The sequence below is a fragment of the Nomascus leucogenys genome, chromosome 10 (assembly GCF_006542625.1).
Source record: "Nomascus leucogenys isolate Asia chromosome 10, Asia_NLE_v1, whole genome shotgun sequence".
NCBI classification, from domain to species: Eukaryota; Metazoa; Chordata; class Mammalia; order Primates; family Hylobatidae; genus Nomascus; species Nomascus leucogenys.
The window spans coordinates 7,182,139-7,202,895 of NC_044390.1; the positions used below are offsets into that span (position 1 = coordinate 7,182,139).

General features: G+C 39.2%; 1 pseudogene; it reads right to left on the reverse strand.

Moving 5' to 3' along the window:
• LOC100597616 overlaps nt 1-20,528 on the reverse strand; it is a 95,481-nt pseudogene extending 74,953 nt beyond the window's left edge.
• Nucleotides 20,529-20,757: the final 229 nt, after the last annotated feature.

The following is a 20,757-nucleotide window of genomic DNA, read 5'->3' on the forward strand; positions in this document are numbered from 1 at the left end:
TGAGTCTTTGGTTTTGCTTTATGTATTTTAAGGCCATGTTATTATAGACCATTATATTATAAGACTATTGTATCTTTTTAAAAAAATTATTCATTTTATCATTACATCATGTTTTCTCCCTGAAATTTATTTTTGTCTGATTTAATGTGACTATTTATTTATTTATTTTATTTTATTATACTTTAAGTTCTAGGGTACATGTGCACAACGTGCAGGTTTGATACATAGGTATACATGTGCCATGTTGGTTTGCTGCACCCATTAACTCATGATTTACATTAGATATTTCTCCTAATGCTATCCCTCCCCTAGCCCCCCACCCCCCAACAGGCCCCGGTGTGTGATGTTCCCCGTCCTGTGTCCAAGTGATCTCATTGTTTAATTCCCACCTATGAGTGAGAACATGCAGTGTTTGATTTTCTGTCCTTGTGATAGTTTGCTGAGAATGATGGTTTCCAGCTTCATCCATGTCTCTGCAAAGGACATGAACTCATCATTTTTTATGGCTGCATAGTATTCCATGGTGTATATGTGCCACATATTCTGAATCCAGCCTATCACTGATGGACATCTGGGTTGGTTCCCAGTGTTTGCTATTGTGAATAGTGCCACAGTAAACATATGTGTGCATGTGTCTTTATAGTAGCATGATTAATAATCCTTTGGGTATATATCCAGTAATGGGATGGCTGGGTCAAATGGTAATTCAGGTTCTAGATCCTTGAGGAATCGCCACACTGTCTTCCACAATGGTTGAACTAATTTACACTCACACCAACAGTGTAAAAGCATTCCTATTTCTCCATATCTTCTCCAGCATCGGTTGTTTCCTGACTTTTTAATGATTGCCATTCTAACTGGCGTGAGATGGTATCTCATTGTGGTTTTGATTTGCATTTCTCTGATGACCAGTGATGATGAGCATTTTCTCATGTGTCTGTTGGCTGCATAGATGTCTTCTTTTGAGAAGTGTCTGTTCATATCCTTTGCCTACTTTTTGATGGGGTTGTTTGTTTTTTCTTGTAAATTTGTTTGAGTTCATTGTAGATTCCGGATATTAGCCCTTTGTTAGATGGGTAGATTGCAAAAATTTTCTCCCATTCTGTAGGTTGCCTGTTCACTCTAATGGTAGTTTCTTTTGCTGTGCAGAAGCTTTTTAGTTTAATTAGATCTCATTTGTCTATTTTGGCTTTTGTTGCCATTGCTTTTGGTGTTTTAGACATGAAGTCCTTGCCCATGCCTGTGTCCTGATGGTATTGCTTAGGTTTTCTTCTAGGGTTTTTATGGTTTTAGGTCTAACATTTAAGTCTTTAATCCATCTTGAATTAATTTTTGTATAAGGTGTAAGGAAGGGATCCAGTTCCAGCTTTCTACGTTTGGCTAGCCAGTTTTCCCAGCACCATTTATTAAATAGGGAATCCTTTCTCTATTTCTTGTTTTTGTCAGGTTTGTCAAAGATCAGATGGTTGTAGATGTGTAGTGTTATTTCTGAGGCCTCTCTTCTGTTCCGTTGGTCTATATCTCTGTTTTAGTACCAGTAGCATTGTAGTATAGTTTGAAGTCAGGTAGTATGATGCCTCCAGGTTTGTTCTTTTTGCTTAGGATTGTCTTGGCAATGCGGGATCTTTTTTGGTTCCATACCAACTTTAAAGTCGTTTTTTTCCAATTCTGTGAAGAAAGTCATTGGTAGCTTGATGGGGATGGACTTGAATCTATAAATTACTTTGGGCAGTATGGCCCTTTTCACAATATTGATTCTTCCTATCCGTGAGCATGGAATATCCTTCCATTTGTTTGTGTCCTCTTGTGTCCCTTGAGCAGTGGTTTGTATTTCTCCTTGAAGAGGTCCTTCACATCCCTTGTAAGTTGGATTGCTAGGTATTTTATTCTCTTTGTAGCAACTGAGAATGGGAGTTCACTTATGATTTGGCTGTTTGTCTGTTAATGGTGTATAGGAATGCTTGTGATTTTTGCACATTGATTTTGTATCCTGAGACTTTGCTGAAGTTGCTTATCAGCTTAAATAGATTTGGAGCTGAGACGATGGGGTTTTCTAAATATACAACCATGTCATCTGCAAACAAGGAAAATTTGACTTCCTCGTTTCCTAACTGAATACTCTTTATTTCTTTCTCTTGCCTGATTGCCCTGGCCAGAACTTCCAACACTAGGTTGAATAGCAGTGGTGAGGGTTAGGGTTAGGGTTAGGTTTAGGGTTGAATAGGAGTGGTGAGAGAGGGTATCCCTGTTTTGTGCTGGTTTTCAAAGGGAATGCTTCCAGCTTTTGCCCATTCAGTATGATATTGGCTGTGGGTTTGTCATAAATAGCTCTTATTATTTTGAGATACATTCCATCAATACCTAGTTTATTGAGAATTTTTAGCATGAAGGACTGTTGAATTTTGTCAAAGGTCTTTTCTGCATCTATTGAGATAATAATGTGATTTTTGTCATTGGTTCTGTTTATGTGATGGATTACGCTTATTGATTTGCATATGTTGAACCAGCCTTGCATCCCAGGGTTGAAGCCAACTTGATCGTGGTGGATAAGCTTTTTGATGTGCTGCTGGATTAGGTCTGCCAGTATTTTATTGAGGATTTTTGCATCGATGGTCATCAGGGATATTGGTCTAAAATTCTCTTTTTTTGTTGTGTCTCTGCCAGGCTTTGGTATCAGGATGATTTTGGCCTCCTAAAATGAGTTAGGGAGGATTTCCTCTTTTTCTATTGATTGGAATAGTTTCAGAAGGAATGGTACCAGCTCCTCTTTGTACCTCTGGTAGAATTCAGCTGTGGATCCATCTGGTCCTGGACTTTTTTTGGTTGGCAGGCTATTAATTATTGCCTCAATTTCAGAGTGTGTTATTGGTCTATTCAGAAATTCAACTTCTTCCTGGTTTAGTCTTGTGAGGGTGTATGTGTCCAGGAATTTATCCATTTCTTCTAGATTTTCTAGTTTATTTGCATAGAGGAGTTTATAGTATTCTCTGATGGTATTTTGTATTTCTGTGGGATCAGTGGTGATATCCCCTTTATCATTTTTTATTGCATCTATTTCATTCTTCCCTCTTTTCTTCTTTATTAGTCTTGCTAGCGATCTGTCAATTTTGTTGATCTTTTCAAAAAACCGGCTCCTAGATTCATTGATTTTTGAAGGGTTTTTTGTGTCTCTATCGCTTTCAGTTCTGCTCTGATCTTAGTTATTTGTTGCCTTCTATTAGCTTTTTAATTTGTTTGCTCTTGCTTCTCTAGTTCTTTTAATTGTGATGTTGGGGTGTCAGTTTTAGATCTTTCCTGCTTTCTCTTGTGGGCATTTAGTGCTATAAGTTTCCCTCTACACACTGCTTTAAATGTGTCCTAGAGATTCTCGTACATTGTGTCTTTGTTCTCATTGGTTTCAAAGAACATCTTTGTGTCTGCCTGCATTTCGTTATTTACTCAGTAGTCATTCAGGAGCAAGTTGTTTGGTTTCCATGTAGTTGTGCGGTTTTGAGTGAGTTTCTTAATCCTGAGTTCTAATTTGATTGCACTGTGGTCCGAGAGACAGTTTGTTGTGATTTCTGTTCTTTTACATTTGCTGAGGAGTGCTTTACTTCCAATTATGTGGTCAATTTTAGAATAAGTGCGATGTGGTGCTGAGAAGAATGTATATTCTGTTGATTTGGGGAGGAGAGTTCTGTAGATGTCCATTAGGTCTGCTTGTTGCAGAGCTGAGTTCAGGTCCTGGATATCCTTGTTAACCTGCTGTCTTGTTGATCTGTCTAATATTGACAGTGGGATGTTAAAGTCTCCCATTATTATTGTGTGGGAGTCTAAGTCTCTTTGTAGGCCCCTAAGGACTTGCTTTATGAATCTGGGTGCTCCTGTATTGGGTGCATATATATTTAGGATAGTTAGCTCTTGTTGAATTGATCCTTTTACTATTATGTAATGGCTTTCTTTGTCTCTTTTGATCTTTGTTGGTTTAAAGTCTCTTTTATCAGAGACTAGGATTGCAACCCCTGCTTTTTTTTGTTTTCCATTTGCTTGGTAGATCTTCCTCCATCCCTTTATTTTGCACCTATGTGTGTCTTTGCACGTGAGATGGGTCTCCTGAATATAGCACACTGATGGATCCTGACTGTTTATCCAGTTTGCCAGTCTGTGTCTTAATTGGAGCATTTAGCCTACTTACATTTAAGGTTAATATTGTTAGGTGTGAATTTGATCCTGTCATTATGATGTTTGCTGGTTATTTTGCACATTAATTGATGCAATTTCTTCATGGCATCGATGGTCTTTACAATTTGACCTATTTTTGCAATGGCTGGTACTGGTTGTTCCTTTCCATGTTTAGTGCTTCCTTCAGGAGCTCTTGTAAGGCAGGCCTGGTGGTGACAAAATCTCTCAGCATTTGCTTTTCTGTAAAGGATTTTATTTCTCCTTCACTTATGAGGCTTAGTTTGGCTGGATATGAAATTCTGGGTTGAAACTTCTTTTCTTTAAGAATGTTGAATATTGGGCCCCAGTCTGTTCTGGCTTGTAGGGTTTCTGCTGAGAGATCTGCTGTTAGTCTGATGGGCTTCCCTTTGTGGGTAACTTGACCTTTCTCTCTGGCTGCGCTTAACACTTTTTCCTTCATTTCAACCTTGGTGAATCTGACGATTATGTGTCTTGGGGTTGCTGTTCTCGAGGCGTATCTTTGTGGTGGTTTCTGTATTTCCTGAATTTGAATGTTAGCCTGCCTTGCTATATTGGGGAAGTTCTCCTGGATAATATCCTGAAGAGTGTTTTCCAACTTGGTTCCATCCTCCCCGTCATTTTCAGGTACACCAATCATACATAGATTTGGTCTTTTCACATAGTCCCATATTTCTTGGAGGCTTTATTCATTTCTTTTTACTCTTTTTTTCTCTAACCGTGTTTTCTTGCTTTATTTCATCAGTTTGATCTTCAATCACTGATACCCTTTCTTCCACTCGATCGAATTGGCTATTGAAGCTTGTGCATGTGTCACGAAGTTCTTATGCCATGGTTTTCAGCTCCATCAAGTCATTTAAGGTCTTCTCTATACTGTTTATTCTAGTTAGCCATTCGTCTAATCTTTTTTCAAGGTTTTTAGCTTCCTTGTGATGGGTTCAAATGTCCTTCTTTAGCTCGGAGAAGTTTGTTATTATCGACCTTCTGAAGCCTACTGTCAACTTGTCAAAGTCATTCTCCATCCAGCTTTGTTCCATTGCTGGCAAGGAGCTGTGATCATTTGGAGAAGAAGAGGTGCTGTGAGTTTTAGAATTTCCAGGTTTTCTGCTCTGGTTTCTCCCCATCTTTGTGGTTTTATCTACCTTTGGTCTTTGATGTTGGTGACCTACAGATGGAGTTTTGGTGTAGGTGAACTTTTTGTTGATGTTCATGCTGTTTCTTTCTGTTTGTTAGTTTTCCTTCTAACAGTCAGGTCCCTCAGCTGCAGCTCTGATGGAGTTTGCTGGAGTTCCACTCTAGACCCTGTTTGCCTGGGTATCACCAGCAGAGGTGGCAAAACAGCAAATATTGCAGAACAGCAAATATTGCTGCCTGATCCTTTCTCTGGAAGCTTCGTCCCAGAGGGGCAGCCGCCTATATGAGGTGTCTGTTGGCCCCTACTGGGAGGTGTCTTCCAGTTAGGCTACACGGGGGTCAGAGACCCACTTGAGGAGGCTGTCTGACCATTTTCAGAGCTCAAACACCATGCTGGGAGCACCACTCCTCTCTTCAGAGCTGTCAGACAGGGACATTTAAGTCTGCGGAAGTTGTCTGCTGCTTTTTATTCGGGTATGCTCTTCCCACAGAGTCTAGAGGCAGTAGGCCTTGTCGAGCTGTGGTGGGCTCCACCCAGTTCAAGCTTCCCGGCTGCTTTGTTTACCTACTCAAGCCTCAGCAATGGCGGATGCCCCTCCCCCAGCCAGGCTGCTGTCTCGCAGATTGATCTCAGACTGCTACGCTAGCAGTGAGCAAGGCTCCACCAGCGTGGGTGCTGCCGAGCCAGGCACGGGAGAGAATCTGCCGGTTGCTAAGACCTTGGGAAAAGCACAGTATTTGGGTCGGAGTGTCCCATTTTTCCAGGTAGTCTGTCATGGCTTTCCTTGGCTAGGAAAGGGAAATCTCCTGACCCCTTGTGCTTCCAGGGTGAGGTGTTGTCCCGCCCTGCTTCGGCTCACCCTCTGTGGGCTGTACCCACTGTCCAACCAGTTGCAATGAGGTGAACCAGGTACCTCAGCTGGAAATCCAGAAATCACCCATCTTCTGCCTGGATCATGCTGGGAGCTTCAGACCAGAGCTGTCCCTATTTGGCCATCTTGGCTATGACTGTATTTATTTTATTTTGGTAAGTATTATTTCATTACATAATTTTTCACCTCTTTACTTTCAACATTTTTGGAATTATGTTTTAGGTGTGTCTTTTATGAGTAGCATATATTTGGAAAGTGTATGTGCCAAAAAACCAATGTAAGACTGGTGAGTTTAGTATGTGCATATTTATTGTGATTACTGATGTCTCTATTTCTACCATTTCATTTTATACTTTATAAGTACCACATAGCCCTTGGATTCTTCTCTTGCTCTTTCATGTGTATGTGTATGGGGGAGATGGGGTCTATTAGACTGATTGAGTTTTCTTTATTCCATGCAGCTACCCACATCACCTTCTCCTCTAGACGTTGCACGCTATTCTACCTTTTTAGATGCTACCTTCCTTTTTTGCATGCATAGTTGACCTAAAATGTCTAAATGTAATCAATATCTCTATTCTTTACATGAAAAAGCAGTATCTCTTTCCTTTCATGTTATTATTGTATATTATTTAATTCCATCTTTAAAAACACACATGCACAAGATCAGTCAATACCTTTGGCATTGTTTTATACAGTCAGTGCTTCACCTATTTCTTCACTTTCTTTACTTTCATTTCTTCATTGTAGGTTTAATTTCCTTCTTCCTAAGAAACATCCTTTAGTATTTTTTTTCAAGAAGATCCTGTGTGTGGTAACTTTTTTCAATATCAGTCATTGTTAATCTGAAATGTCTTAGTTTGCTCTCACTATTTTAGAAAATTTAGTTATAATTAAGACATAATAAAATACATACATTTCAGTTCAATATGTTCTGACAAACTACCACCAAAGCAAGCTATAGAACATTTCCATCATCCTAAGAAATTCCCCTGTGCCTCCTTCCAGTCAGTTTCCTGCCCTGCTCCATTCCAGAGACAACCACTGTTCTCTTTTCTTTTCTTTTTTTCTATTGAGACAGAGTCTGTGTCACCTAGGTTGAAGTGCAGTGGCACAATCTAGGCTCACTAAAACCTCTGCCTCCCAGGTTCAAGCAATTCTCCTGCCTCAGCCTCCTGAGTAGCTGGGACTACAGGCACCCACCACCATGCCTGGCTAATTTTTGTATTTTTAGTAGAGATGGAGTTTCACTATGTTGGCTAGGCTGGTCTCGAACTCTTGACCTTGTGATCCTCGGCCTCCCAAAGTTCTGGGATTACGGATGTGAACCACCGTGCCCAGCCCACTGTTCTGTTTTCTATCACTATTAGACTAGTTTTTTCTCTTACAGAACTTCTTCATATATGTATATGTTTGTATATATATGTGCTCTTGTACTTGACTTCTTTTACTCACAATGTTTTTGCAATTCATCCATGTGTTGTGTGTTTAGTACTTAATTATGGAAAATTGTAAATAGTATTTCATTATGTGACTATAACATTTGTTTATTCTTTCTCCTGTTGACAGACAGTGGGTTCTTCTATAGACCAACCTTTTCCCTAGCCAGGTGGGTCTGTTGTTCTGAGAATTTGAACAACCATTCAGGATGCCAAACGCCATTCTCTCTCCCCATCTAATAATACTTGCTATTCATTTCCTGGACTCTCATTCCTCTTTTGTCTTTCAAATTTCTTACCTTTCCCTGGGATTAAATACAAGAATGCTATCCATAGTTCCTTCAGTTTTTTTTTTTTTGTCCAGTATCTCAAAATCCAAGACTTTTTCTGATGTCACAATTGCTTCCAAATTATTCAGCAGCTGTTAGGAGTGGTTGGAGCATGAGATAACTGTTAATGAGATTCTTCATATATAATAATCAGTTATAAAATTTATGAAGAATTTACTATGTGGTAGATGTTTAGTTAAGTACTTAATTTAGATGATCTCATTTAATCCTCCACACAATTCTAGGATGACTCCCACTTAACAGATAAAGACACTGAAGCTTAGTTAAGCTCAGGAAGATGACCCATCAGGTGAATGGTGAGTTAGAATTTGAACTCAGCCTATCTCTGTATCTTACATTCTTAAAAACTGTTTGCCTTGCTGGTCAGAAACTATACTTTTAGCTTATTGGGGCACCTCCATACATATCACCAGGGTAATTTTTTAGGCAATCTTTTCTTTCTGGAGCCAAGGTACTTGCTAGTTATCTGCAGATCTTTCTTGCTGCTTAATGACCATGGGATGTTGCGCTTTCTCCAGGAAATGTGGCTCACATTCTAGAGAGTGCCTCGTTTCTATGTGAATCTCTTTTGTTCAGAGATCTTTAACCTTTCTTTTCTCCTTAGTGGTAACCAGCTTTCCAGTGAACCAGAAGGAGACCAGAGGGATGAATTAAATCTCTGCCTCTACAGGCAGGCCAAAGTGCTGTTCTCCTGGCTTCTGGAAGACCTTTGGGTTATTTAGTGATTATTTTCGCAACCCAGCTGGGCATTCAGTGAGAGAGCCTCTTGGATTAATTAAGCAGTTGTAATTAACTGAGTTTCAGGCCTCAGCGGAGTGGTTGTAGGTGGTAATTTCCCAGTTACTACTACGACAGCTTTAAATCTCTCAGACAATCTTACACATTTTTTTTTGTACCTTAGAAGTAGCACAGCTGATTTTCCAGAGAAATTTGGTGCCCTGTGTATGTGAATAAAGATAATAAATATAAATGAGATAGATAGGCCAATTGGCTACTTGTAATTCAAGCTTCCTCAGATTGTCCATGAACTTGTGATATAACAGAAGAAATCCCTAAAATATAGTGAATGGAGATGAAATATGTTGAGGTTTGGTTTCTGGAGCAAATGTGAAATGGAAGGAAAATGCAGTTGTTGAAATAATTCAGGTCAATTGCATATTGGAGAGACTAAACAAAAAAAAATGACCAAGAAAGAATGGGAAAGGTAAGAAGTATGAGACATTGGTTTTGACCCATACAAGATGAAGGGCAATAAAGCGCATTAAATTCACATGGAAAGGGTATAGGCCAGGAAGACTCATCTTTGTTTAGAGACCCATGCCTCTGAATTACTAATGAACAATTTGGAAGATAACACTAGAGTTTGATTTATGCTCACAAAGAAAGACTTGGCTTTCAGACTAAGGAGCCAACAACAATGGAAAGCCTCAAGGTAGAATTTGAGACTGTTCTCCTGTCCAAACTCCAGATCAGTGGCAAACAGAGAAATGGAATGATGTACATTTTGGTCTTATAATGCCCACGGAAGATCTCTTCCCTGTTTGTAATCTTGAAGAAAACCCCTGTCTGTGTCAAGGCTCAATCATCCTGAAGTGTAGGGTGGATACAGACATATGTCTGCTGAATTCCAAGTTCTCACTAACCAGAAAGCTATTTCTCCTCAGCAGCCATGACTGAGGGGAGAGAGAGAAGGAAAGTATCTTCTTGGGTTGGGGGACCAGGCAAACTCCCCTGGTCCCTTTCGGGTCTGAGGCAGAATATGGGAAGAAGGGAATGTTCTTTAGCTACTTATTTTCTTTCAAACCTGATTTTCTTTCAAACTTTAGGGTGTGGGTCAGTGTTAAAAGCCCTGAAGCTTACTCAGAGTCCAGCCATAAGATTGGGCTTCACAACCTATACCCGTGAAGGGTTGGATGATGCCTTCATTGAAGGGGTTGGGATCTTGAGCATGCAACTCCACTTTTTAGACCCTATGGGCTGTCCCATGAGGAGAGGAAAGTTTTGACTGCTAGGAAAGTGTGTTAGTAAGGGTTTTCTAGAGAGTCAGAACCAGTACACACGCACGTGCGCGCACACACACACACACACACACGTTCTGTAGAACGATGTTTCAGTCAAGAATAGACTGCATATTGATGGTGGTCCTATTATTGGCTTATCATGGAGCTGAAAAATTCCTGTCACCTAGTGATGCTGTAGCCATTGTAATGTCAGAGCACAATGCGTTACCCATATGTTTGTGGAGTTGTTTGTGTAAAGAAACTACTGAGCTGTCAGTCATATAAAAGTATAGCGCTGGCTGGGTGCGGTGGCTCATGCCTGTAATCCCAGCACTTTGGGAGGCTGAGGTGGGCGGATCATGAGGTCAGGAGATCGAGACCATCCTGGCTAACATGGTGAAACCCCGTCTCTACTAAAAATACAAAAAAAATCAGCCGGGCGTGGTGGCGGGCGCCTGTAGTCCCAGCTACTCGGAGGCTGAGGCAGGAGAATGGCGTGAACCTTGGGGGTCAGAGCCTGCAGTGAGCCGAGATCGTGCCACTGCACTCCAGCCTGGGCGACAGCGAGATTCCGTCTCAAAAAAAAAAAAAAAAAAAAGTATAGCGCTTATGGTTATATATAGTACATAGTACTTGATAATGATAACAAAATGACTGTTACTGATTTATGTACTTATTATATTATCGTTTTTATTGTTATTTTAGAGTACTCCTTCTAGTTATATAACATAAAAGTTAACTGTAAAACAGCCTCAGGCAAGCCCCTCAGGAGGTATTTCAGGAGAAGGCATTTTTATCATAGGCGATGACAGCTCCACGCGTGTTATTGCCCCTGAAGACCTTCCAGTGGAATGAGATTTGGAGGTGGAAGAGAAGGCTATTGACGACCCTGACCTTGTGTAGGCCTAGGCAAATGTATGTGTTTGTGTCTTAGTCTTTAACAAAAAATTTAAAAAGCAAAGAAAAAAGTTGAAAATAAGAAAGCATATAGAATAAGGATACAAAAAATGCTATATAGCTGTACAATGTGTTTGTGTTTTAAACTAAGTGTTATTAGGAAAGAGTCAAAAAGTTAAAAAAAGTTTATAAAGTTACAGTAAGCTAATGTTAATTTACTATTGAAGAAAGAAAAATTAAAAACATAAATTTAGTGTTGCCTAAGTGTGCAATGTTTATAAATTCTACAGTACAGTAATATACAGTTTTGTCCTAGGCCTTCACATTCACTCACCACTCACTGACTCAACCAGAGCAACTTCCAGGCCTGCAAGCTCCATTCATGGTAAGTGTCCTATACAGGTATACCATTTAAAAAAATCTATACTATATTTTTACTGTATCTTTTTCTATGTTTAGACATACAAATACCAATCACTGTGTTACAATGGCTACAGTATTCAATACAGTCACATGCTGTACAGGTTTGAAGCCTAGGAGTAATAGGCTATACATGTAGCCTCAGAATGCAGTAGGCTGGACCAATCTAGGTTTGTGTCAATAAAACACTGTGTGATGTTCACACACGATGAAATTGCCTAGCAAAACACTTCTCATAACGTATTCCTGTCATTAAATGACACATGAAATCTGTCTGTCTATCTATCTGTCTATCTATCTATCTATCTATCTATCTATGAGCGAGACTGAGAGAGAGAGAAATAGAGGAGAGAGATTTATGTTAAGGAATTGGCTCATCCAACTGTGGGCCTGTTCACTCTGAAATTTGTAGGGCAAGCCGGCAGGCTGGACATTCCAGCAAGGGTCAGTGTTGCCCATCACAATCTGAAGGCCATGTGGAGGCAGAATTCCTTCTTCTTTGGGGGAACCTCAGCCTTTTTCTTAATGCCTTGAACTGATTGGATATAAAGACTACCCACATTATGATGGGTAAACTGCTTTACTCAAAAAGGACTGATTTAAATGTTAATCACCTTTGAATAATACTGTGTTAGTCCATTCTTGTGTTACTATAAAGAAATACCTGAGTCTGGGTAATTTATAAGAAAAGGTTTATTTTAGCTCACAGTTCTGCAGGCTGTACAGGAAGAATGGTGCTGGCATCTGCTTCTGATAGGGGCCTCAGGAAGCTTCCAATCATGGTGGAAGGTGAAGAGGAACCAGTGTATCACAAGGCAAGAGAGGGAGCAAGGGCTAGGGGAGGTGACACACTCTATTAAACAACCAGATCTCTTGTGAACTGCCAGAGTGAGAACTCACTCATCACCAAGGGGATGGTGCTGAGCCATTCATGAGGGATCTGTCCCCGTGATCCAAACGCCTCCCACCAGGGCATTACATTTCAACACGTGATTTGGAGGGGACAAACAACTAGGCACCATGACCTAGACAACTTGACACATACAATTAACCATAGCAGGAAGGGAGGGAGAAAGGATGCTTCCCCTCACATTCCACCTCTTTTTCCTCCTACTCTCCAGCCACTGGGCAGCATCTGACCCCTCAGTGGAGGCAGTGGTGGGTCACAGGTGTTAATGTTCAAAGCTTGGCACTGGTGGTTGCATCAAAGGAATGAGACCAGAAACTGTAGCAGCACAACAGGGAGCCATCCACACCCCTTGAGGACGGGAAGAGGATCTCTACACACACCCCCACCAAAAAGGGAGCTTGAAATTAGAGTAGGGGTGGGTGGGTGGAAGTGGAGCTAGATGCAGTTCCAGAAATACACCTTGGTGAGACCGTCAGAGATCTGGGATTTTATTTTCTCTTTGGTGGGCCTGGCCCCAGGAGACCCAGGTCTTGTGGAAGGCCGGAGGATTTTTGTAAGACTTCTTTAAGGTGCTATAATTAAGAGCTTTTGGGCATATCCATGGGCGATGCATTAATACCACTCCAGCACCTTAGCTTCCTTACTCAGCTGCGATATACTGAAACAGAATTCTGAGCTGCAACAATGGGATCAACTGATTTTGTTGTTAAGTAGCTTCTAAGAGCATTTTGAAGTCTCAAAAATGCCACTGAGGAAAAGCTCTTCTAATCCTCTTCTCCTCTTTCCAGCTGCCCCTCTCTGTTGGCTGCAGAAATAGATTAACATTTGTTAGACCTCCATTGTAAGCAGTCAAGCAAGCAATCAGGCATTTTATCTTTGGTATTTGATTGAAGGTAGAAGGTATTTTTCATTTATATTTTTGCCTGAAGGGAAAGGGGAAGCAGATAAAAAGAAGAAAAGGCATTGCTCTTATGTACTTCTCTTGGATATAAAAGTTGTAATCTAATGTACTCCAGCTCTTTTCAATTCAATGAATATTCCTCCATTATCTGACAAAACACCCAGTGCTGGGATATGGGTACCTGACATGTAGGGGAACGTTGCAGAGGTAATAAAATTGTGTTAAACATCTTCTAAAGTGTTTATAAATTTTCTTGCCATGCTTTATTTTTACCTTCAATAAGAAAATGGATTTATGTATTTATTTTAGCATCCACTTTGAAAATAAACTTGAGTTACAAGTCAACAATTAAGAGAGATTACAATTAACTTATTCCAGGTTAAAGATAAAGATGCAAATCTTTATTCTTCCAATTATTCCAATACTACAGACAATAAATAGCAAAGGCACTATGTGGAGGGATGATATTAAAATAAATAGACGTGTGTGTGTGCACAAGTAACACTTCTTTCTAGAAAACTCATGTATACTGAGTACAAACTGCAGTATTGGATGTACTGAAATGTAGTAATAATACCTCCTATTTATTTGGAACCTTAGATTTTATAAGTACACTTCTACACTTTGCTCATTCAGGGTAATTTTTTCCAGTTGAGCAATCCTCTCCGCCCTTGGGTTTTCAGAGATGGAGAAAACCTCCCTTGTGTACCCTGAGGATTAAATTTTAGACCATGGAAATGAGATGGAAAGTGAAAATCAAAGAATTGGCTGTCAAATTTTTTTTTTCATTACGGTATTTTTTTCTTCAGACAATTTAATGGAAGAAGTCAGAAAAATTTTTCCTTGAATAATTTTCATATTTTCATTTTTCGACATTAACTGGTGAGTATGGGAGGAGTTTAGAGGACACTGGTTAGGTTTGCCTGAGGCACACTGATTGAGAGGAGGCTGTAGTATTTGACTGGAGTAAAGGGAAATATATAGTATTATCTGGATTTGAACTAACTGTGCCAGTCAATGCCAAATAAGGTTTTTAAGACAAAATGGGAGAGAAACTGTAAAGGTAGATTGCCACGGGTTCTGGGAATGACTAGAAAACTGATAACTAAATGTTTCTGTATTCTGCCTTCTGGTTCTTCTTAGAGTTAAAATAAGATGAATTTGTAGGAACTATGCAAGGAAAACATATTTATATAAGTTTGTTTATCATGTATACATAATATGTGTATACATAAATACACATAACATATTAAACATAAGAAAGTTGTTATTATAAAAACAATCCATGTTTATTATGGTAAAATTAGGAAATACAACTTAGTAAAAAGAAAATAAAATTTCTAAACCCATCCACTTGGAAATAATTTAATTTTTTCCTTCGTATCTGTGTATCATATACATAACAGGTAAAAATAAATCATTATTTTGAAGCTAGTGGTAGAATTTATTTTAGGGACAGGATAATTTTTGTTTAAGAAAATTCTATGATGGACTTGTCAGGCATCAAAGAGGAAGCCCAAGGATAGTGCTTTGTGGAGAACATTGCTGTTTTCACCAATATCCAGTTTCTTCCTTCTAGATCCTGTTGCAGCTAGGCAAACCCATGCCAGTAATTCTGGCCAATGAGCTGTGAATGAAGTGATGGTGTGTGCATGTGTGTGTGCTGTTTCTAAAACAGAAATCAGGGAGTGAGAGCTCTGTGTGTTTCCTTTTCGCTGGTGTGCAGGAGCCAATATGTGTATCTCTTCTCAGCTCAGCATTCAATGACTTTCTGTTGGTAGATTGAGGCTGGTCATGATGGGAATATTTTTTGATGATGTTTAGTCATCACCATGATGACCATCAAAACATGATAATGTTTAGTCAAATCTTTGTGCATGTCTATTGTTTATTTCTTAAGGTAGCTTCCTAGAAGTAAGATTTTGGGATAAAAGGTATAAAAAGTTTTAAAGTTTTGCTATATTTTGTTCAATTGCTCACCAGAAAGGTGATTTCATTTTATTTAGTTCACAGCAAAGGCCTATTTTGAATATATTCAGTTTGATAAAAAAGCAATGCTGTTTCACGATTTGTCAAAAGCTTACTGAAAGGTTAGTTCTATGTAGATTCAACATATAGAACAGAAAGTTTTAATTATTTTTAATAGCTTGGGGCTCATGAGGGAAGACTCCTGTGTACAATTATCTTCAAAATTGATATCCTCTTATACCTATTCCTGCTCAACTTCCACACCCCTCCCCTCACTACTCACTTTCATACGATGACTTCATATACTTGGGATCAGAATCTAGCAAAGATTAAGGGAGGGGAAAGAAGAAAGAGTGGAAGTAGGAAAAGAAGTATATAATGCGCTTGTGTCTATATGCTAAAACCATTAAACTAAAAGCATTATTTTGAATTATTTTACCTTATTTAAAAGCATATTCTCTTTTTTCTTTGCCCCTAGTAATAGCTCCATCATGAGAGCTTGGATAAGTCTAAACACTTGGCAATGGACAAGCACACAGAAGTACCACCATTATTAGTATTCCAAAGTTGCCTGTAAAGACTGAGATGGCATGGTACCCTAAGCCCTCCAAAGTCCCATCCCTGCCTACAGAGCACTCTAGACTCCCCCCTCACTGAACTGTTTGCAGTTTTCCAATACATGGTTTTCCTCTTATGTCTTGACCTTGGCAGTATGCTTTTCCCTTTGCCTAGAACCTCCTTCCCCCTCTTTGTTCCATGATGTGCTTACAGTTTCAGTTTAGATATCACCTTTTACTAGAAGCTCTGGCTCCTCCTTTGAATGAGCATATGCTTCTGTCATGTTCTTTCAACATGTTTGATGCTCATCACACAGTATTGTTCTGTCTGGTTCACTTATTTGCCTCCCTTACATTAGACTGAGAGCTGCCACAGCATGAAGACTGTGTCTGGTTCACTCTATTCATTTAGCAGAGTAGCTGATATCTGTTGAGCTATCAGCAAATCTAAATGAATGCACAATTAAAAAATGACAAACACAAAAATTCTTGTGAGTTTTTGAATCTGTTGTATACATTCAAATCAATTAAAAAACATTTTCTAAGACCCTGCTTTGTTCCTATAACTTTACTAAGTGCTCTGTAAAGATGAATACATTCTAAGACACAAGTCTTAAGAAGTTTACCATCTGGTGAGGGATTTACAATCTGATTCTGATGACAATCCAGTCTCCTCAACAATTGAACAACTGAAGGAAAGGAAGTGGCAAGGGTTTGAAGGGTTTCTTATTTTCTATAAATCTGGCAGCCTAATAAAGGACAGAGATGTATCAAAAGTTTTTAATCTAAAGTTGCAGGTAAAGAAAGATTGACCATTTAAAAATATAATTTCACACACCTCCAAGATTACTAACATAAAGGTTATTGTGGGATCTGCCCTTGTGAAGATATCTTGGCTTCTACACTATCATAAAATTGGAATTTAACTTTCCCTACAAAATCTGTTATCAGTTCTGGTTTCGTTAGTTTTCTGTGGGTGCCAAATTCAATAGAAGCTGTCTTAAGTGTTTTCCTCCTTATTAAACAGTTTTCTGAAATCCATAATTCAGTGAGACAGTAAGTAGTTGCCTTTATTTCTATGTAATTCAGCTCTGCAAAGCCAACTGTGAATTCAGTGGGGGCATTCTTGTGCTAGCCACTTTTTGTTATCAGCTACTCCACACGAAAGAAGATTGTATTTCCCTGCTAATGGAAGAAACTGAAGGGGAGAATAAAGACCCTGAGTATTTTAAAATACTGGTTTGAATTGCAGCTTGAGATCTAAAGGTAAAGAGCCGTGTAAGTTCTGGAACAGATACATCATTTACTTATGTGAGACAAAGGGATTTCATTTTTCTTTCGCTTTAAATGAAATCACCCTTTCTATTTATGTACCGAGCCCAAACATTCACATTTTAAAGTTTCATTCCTCAGCACTCTATTCTTTTATCTTCTCATCTGTCATATTTTAAGTGATAAGGACATAAGCCCGAACTTTAATTTCAACATTTCCAAAATATGTTGCTAGGAAGCTCTTTTGTTTCAAGAGAGACCTTAGGATAAATAGAGATTTTCTATTTCAGAAGGGTCTTCCAATTGCAACATCTTCAGTGCGGCTTCTCCAGAGACATTTAGTCCAAAATGTACGATTGTGATCTGAAGCAGAGAGAAAACAAATCACAGAGACAATATGATTTTCCATGCAGTTTTTACATTTTTGACATTCTTTGACTGTTAGTCTGCAAATGAATTTTGCTAACAGGGTGGCGAAAAACCATCTCACAGGTGATTTTATTTCAAGAGACTTTTCCTCCCCACTTGTGTTTGATCAGAATACCTTTTTTTTTTTTTTGACAAATAGACTATATGTACATAATACAGGTAGGCTGTACTTATTGGAAAAACCAAAACAAAGATAGTAAAACCATCCTAGCAAAATCTACTTTACTCCACTTTCATACTTTGAAAGAGTTGATGCAGGCCAAATCCCATTAAAGTGAATAGAGATTTGAGTTATGACGGTATTTGTCAAAATAGATTTGACATATCTCTTTAATTAACCAATCTGGTATCAATAGAATTACTCTTTTTTGGTTCAATTGATAGGAAATTAGTTGCAAATGCTTTTTAGCATCTTGGGTGTTTTCCCCTGGGCTAACCACACTCTTCAGAATTTTTCTTTTAATAGCCTTCAAAAATCTCATTTTCAAGTTACATGGCAAATTCAGATACCACCTACATAAGGACCATGAGAAATGCTCCAAGAAGCAGCATCCAGTTAAGCTCATTTTCTACATTTCTGCTTTGGGTAAGCTGAGAAGCTGATAATATGAAAAAAATGACCACTATAACTTGACTTCTTACGACAAACTCATAACTAATCACATTTTTGCTGGGGGAAACTAGAGGTTATAATGGTTCAGTGTCTTAAGATCTCAAATTTAACTTTTGAAAGGTGGCTTGATATAGTGGGGTTAGCTAGAGCTGGAATCCAATTTTAGTCCTCATGTTAGATGTGCTACCTTGGTTAAGTAAACTCTCTGAGTCTTGGTTTCTTCATCAGCAGAATGGGTATGTAACAATATCTACAATACAGAGTTGTCATGAGATTAATTTCCGTGACTTATGGAGAGCACCCAACCCCATAGCTGGCACATGGTATATGATCAATCAATGTGTGCTCCCCCTCTTACCAACTCTTCCCTTACCTTGTCCTTCTTGGTTGAGCTAGGACCGTGGACGTTTTCCAGAGTGCTGAATGAGGATCTTGAGATTTAAAGGACTTCCTGTCCCCAAATGCTTGCCTGGCATATTCTCAGAATTTCCTTTAGAAATTAATTTGTGAGAGGAGAGTTAAGGCTCTATATCTGCTAGTCCTCTGCTCAAAATGTTAAAATGTTAGCTGGCCTACATAAATGGGAACATTCACTAGCTGCCCAGGTTTACTCAGCACAGTCCTAGTTTTGTCTTGGTCTGATTATTAATAGCAATGCTTTCACTCTCAAAAGTGTCCTGATTTGGTTGACAAATTATATGATCACCTGTGTTCCATGACAAGAGATCCTTTATTGTTAACTGCTGTATTTATGGCATCTAGCATGGTACATGGTTGTTGCACACCATACATCTGTTGTATAAATGATGCTATATCTGTTTTCTTAATAGTTAATGTAATATTTCTGAGTGTATCTGTAAAATTAGGACATATTACTTATGGAAAATTTGGAAACTTCCAAAAAGTAAAAGAAGAAGATAAAAAATTAAAACATAATTGCTAATATTACAAGATAGATTGCCTTATTACATAATTTTTTTTGAAAACAGAGGACAATATCTTAAGCATATTTGTGATAAGGAGAGGTTGGAATATCAAACGTGTTGGTCAAATTGTCTGCCACGCTCATAGCCTCTTCTGAATGGATAGTCTTAATTGCTATGTTTTGTACTATGTGAACCTGCCCTACTGGCTGGAGCTGGTTGTATAAGGGGTGAGTGTTGATCTAAGAATAGTCAAATCAGAGACTGGCCAGCAGCCCATGACCTGGTGCAAAAGGATGAGCAGGGCTGATCATATTCCCTTTTTTGAAGCTGAGCTTGAAAATTCAGTCAGCAGTGGGATCTGAAATAGAAGGAAACTATAACGAGAAACTATGAGGTAAGGTAGGGCTATGAGGGGTCACAGCAGGCTGAAGTTATGAAAAAGTAAAAGCTATGAGAAAGCAGAATCTTTGAAGTAGAGGAAAGCTACACAGAATGGGGGGAAAGAATAAACCAATTGGTATAGAGAGGCAGCAGAGAGGGGCAGAGACATTATCAGAGAGAGATTGTGAAGGCTCTGAGCAAGACAAGGAGATAAAGAGCAGCTTGTTCTTAACCTGTCTTGGTTCCCAGACATTTCTCTGGCCTTGGACCCAGTTCATGAGTATCTTTATGATAACTCACTCGTTCTTAGGGTAGATGTTTTCCCTCTCTATTCTTGGAGCTATCCACAGTCCTAGTGCTGACAGTGGGTCTTATTCCCAGTGTTTACCCTAGAGTGAGTCTCCTGACCTTTGCAATCTAAAGAATCTAGAACAACTGGCCAATTACAACAATGAGATGTATGCTGACTGTGGGGGACCTTGCAGGATTAGGATTTCCTGGTTAGATTACAAAGATGTAGGAGATCTCAGAGATCCTGACTGAAAGAATAACCACAAGATCTCTTGAGAACCTGAAAGCTGTCAGACAGGTAATCTACCCATTTTCCTTTCCCTCTTGGATCACATGGTGTCTCATCTTTGCCACTCTCTGCATATCTTCTTTGTTCTTTCCCACACCAGCTTCTTTTGAAGGCTCTTAGTTTCTGCTCCTTCATGACCCTGGATTGCATGTGACTTTGAGTTGTTGTGGTGTCGACTGGTGCTTAATCTCTGTGGCTTTTGAGATCTAGTGTCCAGTACTATCTGAGTAGCTGCAATTGGTATATCTTTTATATTAAATTCTCGAGAGAGTGGATCAGATGCATCTCCAGTCAGCTAATGAATTGGTTGCATTTGAGTCAGATGTTCTTCTGATCCAATGATCTGTGGCAAAGGTATGTAACTCACATGATCACCCTGCTCCCTGAACTGGGGCTATGGATATTGATTCTCCGATTACCAGAGAAAGGGAAGGGCAAATTGAGCAACACTGATATTACACCGTAGTGTCGCCTGCTATTTAATCCTGATCTTTATTCCTAGTGCAAACTCAGCAGTTGAACTGCTCAGCAAGTTTCAGACCCTAGCTGTGTCATGACTCCTAATATCTAGGGAGAGTTCCTTACTTCTACCATTGCCCTGGCTCACCTTGCAGATTTTTTCCCTTTCTCTATTCTTGGAGCTGTCCACAGTTCTAGTGCTGACAGTTTGCCTTCTTCCCAGTTTTGCCCCCAGGGTCATCCCTTGAACCTACACTTCTGGTAGCCAATCTTCATCCTTCCTCAGAACTGGCAGTGCTATAAATGTTCACTCTGAAGGTGCAGAGAAAAGGCTGTGCTCCACATAGACTGGAATAAAGAAATAGCTGAAAAAATTACACAGTCTTGAATACTGACAGATTCAGCACTACTTGCCTGAGGGCGCCAATTGTGTAAATTCTTCCCACAGCAATGTGACAATCTCTTAGCAA